The sequence below is a fragment of the Meles meles genome, chromosome 7 (assembly GCF_922984935.1).
Source record: "Meles meles chromosome 7, mMelMel3.1 paternal haplotype, whole genome shotgun sequence".
Classification (NCBI taxonomy): Eukaryota; Metazoa; Chordata; class Mammalia; order Carnivora; family Mustelidae; genus Meles; species Meles meles.
In genome coordinates, this window is record NC_060072.1 from 36,601,763 (window position 1) to 36,609,452 (window position 7,690).

General features: G+C 39.4%; 1 non-coding gene across 1 annotated transcript; it reads left to right on the forward strand.

Annotated features, from left to right (window-relative positions):
• The first annotated feature begins 339 nt into the window (after nucleotides 1-339).
• On the forward strand, nucleotides 340-476 carry LOC123947701. Its single transcript, XR_006819784.1, has one exon. It is a non-coding gene; the product is annotated as a U4 spliceosomal RNA (small nuclear RNA).
• Nucleotides 477-7,690: the final 7,214 nt, after the last annotated feature.

Genomic DNA, 7,690 nt, shown 5'->3' on the forward strand with positions numbered 1-7,690 from the left:
CAGGATCTGCTACTAACCAGAGGAAGGAACTTGGGTAAGTTTTTGAAACTCTGAGTGTCAGTTTCCTAAAATGTAACATAAAAATAATTTAAAAATGGGGGGGGGGCTTGCCACACTTAACTCACAAGTTTATTAAGAAATAATGTAATTTATTTGAAAGACATTTTGTGTGCAATTTACAAAGTATTGTGAGGTAGGGGATATCAGTGTAATTAAAGCTCAACTTTACAAACACCACTTTGACAAACTATCATGAAAATTGTAACTGTCACCAGTTACCTAATGCTGTGTAACAACTTATCCCCAACCTGTAGTATGCTTTTAAAAATCTCAGGATCAAGCTTTGCGCAGTGGCAGTATCGTAGCCAATGAGGTTTATCCGAGGCGCGATTATTGCTAATTGAAAACTTTTCCCAATACCCCGCCGTGACGACTTGAAAAATCTCAGGATCAGGAATTTGGAAAGGGCTCAGCCAGGAACCTCTTGCTTATGATTCCTTGTGCTTGCAATCAGATTTCTGCTGGCACCTCTTCAATCATCCAAAGGTATGACTAGGACTGGAGGATTTATTGTCAAGGTGATTCGTTCCATGGCTGACAAGTTGGTACCGGCCATTGGCCTCAACCTCTCTCCAAATGGGCCATGGGGCTACTTGAGTGTTTTGACAGTTTGACAAGTTGGCATCTACCATAGCAAGCAATCCAGGAGACCATAGTGAAGTTGCATTACCATTTATGACTTAGCCTTGGAGTTCACATACATACAGTCCCTTCCACTTTGAGGTTTCAATCAAAGAAGGACTATATGAGAGTATGAATTCCAGTAGGTGAGAATGACTGGGGACCATCAAGGAAGCTCACTACCAATACTTAGCTCCTTATATTTTTCTACAAAGTAGAACCTCAAGGCCTCTCAGATGGAGTTTGAAAGGGAAATGAGAAAGAAAACTCTGAAATCAGCCCAAAGTAAGAGAGGCTTGTATATGCCACCACAGCAAGGAACCTAAGACAAGAAAATAACTAAAGAGTGCAAACCAAATCGTAGAAAATCTTGAAAAAGAAGATAGAAGAATAGTAGAAATAACCAACACTACATTGCATGATGTTTTGAGACTAGTTTAGCTCAAAAAGAGCTCAAAAGTATTCCATGTTTGGGGTTCCTGGCTGGCTCAGCTGGAGGTGTTCGTGACTCTTGATCTCTGGGTCATGAGTCCAAGCTCCACGTTGGGCACAGAGATTACTTAAATAAAGATAAAACATAATGGGGTGCATGGGTGACTCAGTCAGTTAAGCATCTGCCTTCAGCTCAGGTCGTGATCTCAGGGTCCTGGAATCAAGACCCACATCAGGCTCCCTGCTCAGCGGGGAGTCTGCTTCTCCCTCTCACTCTCCCTCTGTGCTCTCTCTCTCTCTCTCTCAAATAAATAAATAAAATCTTAAGAAAAAAAGATAACACTTAAAAAAAAAAGGAGTCCATGTTCAGAAGGTCTTACAATCAAATTGAGCTCGAAAACTAAACAGTTACCACTTGAAGGTAGCTTATACAGTACATTTTTTAAAAAAGATTTTTTGGGGGGTGTGTTCTTTTTAAAAAAAATTTTTATTAACATATAATGTATTATTTGTCCTAGGGGTACAGGTCTGTGAATCATCAGGCTTGCATAACTCACAGCACTCACCATAGCACATACCTTTCCCAATGTCCATAACCCAAACACCCTCTTCACATCCCCCTCCCCCGGCAACCCTCAGTTTGTTTTGTGAGATTAAGAGTCTCTTATGGTTTGTCTCCCTCCTGATCCCATCTTGTTTCATTTTTTCCTTCCCTAACCCCAAGCCCCCCACTCTGCCTTTCAAATTCCTCATATCAGGGAGATCATATGATAATTGTCTTTCTCTGATTGACTTATTTTGCTCAGCATAATACCCTCTAGTTTGATCCACTTGGTGGCAAATGGTAAGATTTCATTTCTTTTGATGGCTGTATAGTATTCCATTGTGTGTGTGTATATATCTATATATGTACATATATATATACATATATACATACATATATATGTATGTATGTACATATATATGTACATATATACATATACATAGATATGTATGTATCTATATATGTACATATATAGATATACATATCTATATATGTACATATGTATATCTCTATATATACCACATCTTTATCCATTTAAAGATTTTATTTTTTTATTCATTTATTTGATGAGAGAGATCACTAGTAGGCAGAGAGGCAGGCAGAGAGAGAGAGGGAAGGACGCTCCCTGCTGAGCAGAGAGCCCGATGTGGCACTCGATCCCAGGACCCTGAGACCGTGACCTGAGCTGAAGGCAGAGGCTTAACCCACTGAACCACCCGGGCACCCCCTATGTAGTACATTTTTTATTAAGTAGACTATGCTGACAGACAATTGGGCTGTTTATTCCCAGATGCATTATTCACCATTCCTTTGCTTTGCTCTGTATTGCAGGTAACTGAACTCTGCCAAAGGAATTTCTTGGACTCTCTTTCCAACTGTTTCTGGCTACTTTCAACCAATGGGAGACATTGGCTAGAGTTTGGGGCAAAGAAGCCAGGGTATTTTCTCCCTTTCCTCCCTATGTTAGGTAGAGTCTCCAACAATAACTGCATCTGCTCCACATGTCTAATACCCACCAGACAGCTGCTTCCTTTGGAGTCCTAGCTCCCCTAGGAGAAGCTCTGTCAAGGTGTGGTTCTTATAAAAAGACAACGGCTCCTGGGCTTCATTAACTCTACCTTCTCCCATGGGTTTCTTGTTATTGCTATTTTCTGGCCTGTCTCTCTATCTCCTATCGATCTTTAGATCTTTTAACTCTCCCAACATGTAAACTATCTGATGCGGGCTCTGTTTTCCTGATTGATCCTGATTGATAATGGTAAAGAGTCATTACAAATGGTCCCAAATCTTGCTCAAACCACAGCACAAAATGTCAATCTAATTAAAATTACGTAGAATGATTAGGTAATCTGGGATCTAGACTGATATGTTAAACATAATCATTTACCTACCAAAAAAAGGAACACCCCTATTAAGTCTCAAAGATCATGTGTACAAGAGGTTTGTTTGATATATGGGAGGAGGAGAGAAGAGGGATAGACCATATATAAACAAATGTAACTTATTTAGAATATGTCTAAACAAGGGCTATAAGGTCTCAGAGGAAGAACGCACATTAGCCTCGGGGATCTGGATGGTGGATAGAGTAGGGAGTATTGAATAGGACCTTGATGGGTAAGTAGATCTTGAAAATTTAAAGATGGCATGACAATATTCTAGAAGTACATGGAGCAGATACAAATATTCAACAGAAAGGGGCACCTGGGTGGCTCAGTTGGTTAAGCATCTGCCTTCAGCTCAGGTCATGATCTCAGGGTTCTGGGATGTAGCCCTGTGTCAGGCTCCTGGCTCAGTGAGGAGTCTGCATCTCCCTCTCCCTCTGCCTCTCTCCATTGTTCATGCTTTCTCTGTCTCTCTCTCTGTCTGTCAAATGAATAAATTTTAAAAAAGAAAAACTTAAAAAAATTCAACAGGAAAAAAAAAGATGAGAAATTTCCATAATGAAATGTCTAGTTTCGGGTGAAACTAGTTTCGAGTGAGCCTGGGTGGCTCGGTGGGTTAAAGCCTCTGCCTTTGGCTCAGGTCATGATCCCAAGGTCCTGGGATTGAGCCCCGAGTCAGGGTCTCTGCTCAGCGGGGAGCCTACTTCCCTTCCCCTCTCTCTGCCTGTCTCTCTGCCTACTTGTGATCTCTGTCAAATAAATAAATAAAATCTTAAAAAAAAAAAGAAATATCTAGTTTCACTGGAACAATAGAAGAAAAAGGAAATGTTAGGCTGGGTCCAATTGAAGGGCTTATGTAATATTTGAAGAGTCTCAGTTCCTATTTTGCATATATCCATGGCTTATAACTAGTAAAGAGGTGACTCTTCTCCTGTGCAACAATATGGTAGCAGGGATTTTGTGTTGTGTCCTGCCCAGTCTGATGTACCTAATAATGTGCTTGGTATAGTAGATGCTCAATAAATATTTGTTGAGTGTATTAATGAGGCACAGGCTCCATATCATAGTTCACAGGAACTATAAAACTATTTACTCATTCATATAAGAATCAGGCCCACACTAAGTGAAAGGCTTTATTTAAATGTCTTCCCCAAACATTTCACAGAACAAAGCACAGCATTAAAAAACCATTCGAACTACATTATCAAGATAACTGCCAACACCTCTCAAAATGTGAGCTTCGAAGCACGTGAGTCCGTGTGCCCTCGAAGATCATTTAGCACAATTCTTTTTTAGCACAATCTGGGCTTGGGTTCAATAGGATTCAACACTTATTTATCCCTGAAAAAATGTTCATACTCTAATGTGGCCCTTAGCAGGGGTTAATGGATCTTCAAACTGGAACGTCCTTCCAAACTTGCACAGCTGCTATGAGTAAAAACACCAGACTCCCAGATGCCAGGCTTCTGTGACAGAGCTCTGGCACCAGCTGAGTTTGCTATTCATTATTCCATTGTCTCACAACACACCCGGAAAACAAAGCCCTGTAGACGGCTGGTCGTTTTCCTGGCTCGTGAAAAGCAAGGCCCAACGGGCAGCACTTGGAAAAAATCCACCTGTGGGTAGGGACTCTTAATTGAAAACTCAAATACGTTTTAGCGCTCTGGAATACCACTTCTTGGAGCTATTCTATTCTTCTCCACTGGGTACATCTTTACTGACTTTTGTAAGGATGGGAAGCCTTTCCATATATGCTGCCGCCTGTAAATGTGGTCACGGGGAGACATGAACAAATCCTGTCTTTGGGGAAGCTGTTTCTGACCATGGATGCTTGCTCTGAGCCCATCCACTTCCACGAGTTTAGTTCCATCTTCTTTAGTTTCTAACTTGGTCTATTTTAAACGAGCACCTAAAAGCCCCATAACAATGAATTTTCAAAAAATGGTTGTAATTCTTTTTTGTAGTGGGAATGTCCATTTATCAAGTGTTTCAAAGAAGTGTGTGTGTGTATGTGTGTGTGTGGATGTGTGTATGTTTTAACAGAAATTTTCATCATAAGGGATCTTGACATTCTGGAGAAAGAGAGAAGGGAAAAAAAAGGTTACATTGGTAATTGTGTTTGTGGAGGCAGAATGACAAAGTTTATATTAAACTATTGCTGGGGCTCTATCTCACAACCTGAAAATAAAGTTGTTGTGCTGTGGTTGTTTTTCTCTTAATAAGTAGATACCTTAGAGTAACACACTTAGGATAGAATTGAAGAGATATTTTTATTTCTTCCACTTGTCTAAGACCAAAGAATTTTATTTGCCAATGGCAATGTTCAGTTTAGCAGTGAAGAAAGCACTCAGAAGATGTCATCCTGAGGATGTCCTGGTGAGACTGAAACTGGAGCAATTGGCTAAAATTCTGGAAATCCAGATGTTATGGAAACCATGACCGTGGCCCTCTCACCATCAGTTGTCACCTCAGATTCTAATTCTGAGGCTTATCTGAGAAAGACTTTTACATTATATAATTCCCGTATCTATTTCTGTTCAACTTATTTCCATTCTATGTGGAGATAAGTAGAGTCTCATAAATTATTGCCTGCTCAAAATAATAGACACTCCCACACTGGGTAGAATGTGTGTAATTTTCAACCTGAGCCCTCTCAAAGTATGAGCCAAATTTGATTTATAAATAGAAGAAAGAAGATATACTTTGTCAAAATTTAAAATGTAAAAATCTAGGGGTGCTTGAGTGGCTCAGTGAGTTGAGCATCTAGTTCTTGGCTTTGGCTCAGTTTGTGATCTCATGGTCATGGGATTGAGCCCCATGTCAGGCTCTGCACTCAGAGCTGAGTCTGCTTGAGATTCTCTCTCCCTCTCCTCCTGCCCTTCCCACCTGTGCACTCTCTCTCTCTCAAATAAATAAATCTTTAAAAAAAAAATTTAAAAATCCACCACAGCAATGTATGATTATCTTTTGCCTTGATAAACTGTTTCAGTATCTGCAATTTTTCACGGCACCTTTAGTATTCATTTCTCTAGGGAAACTAACATGAGATAAAAATATTGGGAAGAATTTACAACAACATTGAATTTTCCAGTTGTATTAACAGTAAGAAATAAAATACAGTTTAATTCTTATTTCAAATCTATTGCTAATTCTCTTTTTATATATCCATACCTTACCTCCTTTGTCCCATTGCATTATTCATACTATATTTGTTTATTATTCTTGTTTCATAATGATTTCAGTTTTTGGTAAACATTATGGTTGTTCATCATTTTGGAAAAATTGACAAATACAAACTGGACAAGTAAAAATAAGTTTTAAAAAAATCCCTCGATCTAAAAATGACCATTATTAATATTGAAATGGACATTAATCCCCTCATGTCTTCCACATGACAAAGAAAGGTAAATATGTGAGTTTATCATTTCTTTTTTTAAAAAGATTTTATTTTTAAGTAATTGCTACACCCAACATGAGGCTCAAACTTACAACCCCAAGATCAAGAGTCTCACGCTCTACCTACTAAACCAACCAGGGGCTCCTGGATTTATGATTTCTAAGTAAAGGTGTCCAAGACTAGGTTCCCTGGAATCAGATACTAAGATGGAGTTCAGGTGCAACATATTTATAAGGGATCCACAGCAGTGAAAGGAAGCAGCACTGGTAGAGGGAGAAGTTGAACCATGATACGGGCTGGCAAAAGCCTTGGCCAACCCTGCAGGGAGTCCTGGGATAGGTTAGCCCTGTGGGGAGGTCCATGAAGACTTCACATGCCCACCTGGTCAGGAAATGCAGACTGTCCCCAGAAAGAGTGTGGTACTGGTGAGGTGTCTGCATGTAGCTGTGACTGTCCTTGAAGGAGCCGACAGCCCAAGCTCTCTGTTGGTCTTATTCCTCTCAGCTCTGAGGGGAAGGGGAGCAAAGCTTTACTTTCAGGGGGACCTGGGCAGCCCATCTCCATGCTCACTCCAACAGAAGTCTGCCTTAGTCTCTATTTTTTTCAAAACATGGCCAAGAAACCAATTCCTCTAGCACGGTTATCAAGTCCAGGAATTAAAACATTGCACAGAAGTAGCTTATATAACATCCAGCCAAGTAAATTTAGACTTGCTCTCACATCTTTTCTCTAGTTAAATAATTGCTTTAATAATCTGATTGCCTTCTAGTTTTAGAAATGAATCCCTGTTGCTATGGCATATGGAAGTTTTTTATTAATCATCTGTTAATTCCTACTTGTAAGTATAGCTTATGCTACATAAAAGTGTAGTTTCAAAGTTGGGGAGGACCCATATTTTCATCTTGTCTAACTCCTGCATTTTATATCTGAAAACACTGGCTCATAGAAGTAAATTTCTGGTCTAGGTGTACCCAGTGGTAGAACCAGAGCAAGGACTTGTCACTTAAATAGTAGCATAATTGCTGTTTTATAAAAGATACAGGGGTTTTTTTTTTTTTAAAAAGGATCAATTAAAAAAAGATGATGGAAATATACCCCTAAATCTTACCCTCATAAAATTTAACCCCCAATATATGGTATTTCAGAGTTTCTCATGATAGTTTTCATTATAAATACTATCATTTGGATCGGTGTTTATCAATGAACTATACCATCTAAGATGTGATCTTATATGAAAGAGATGAGCTGTCAGAG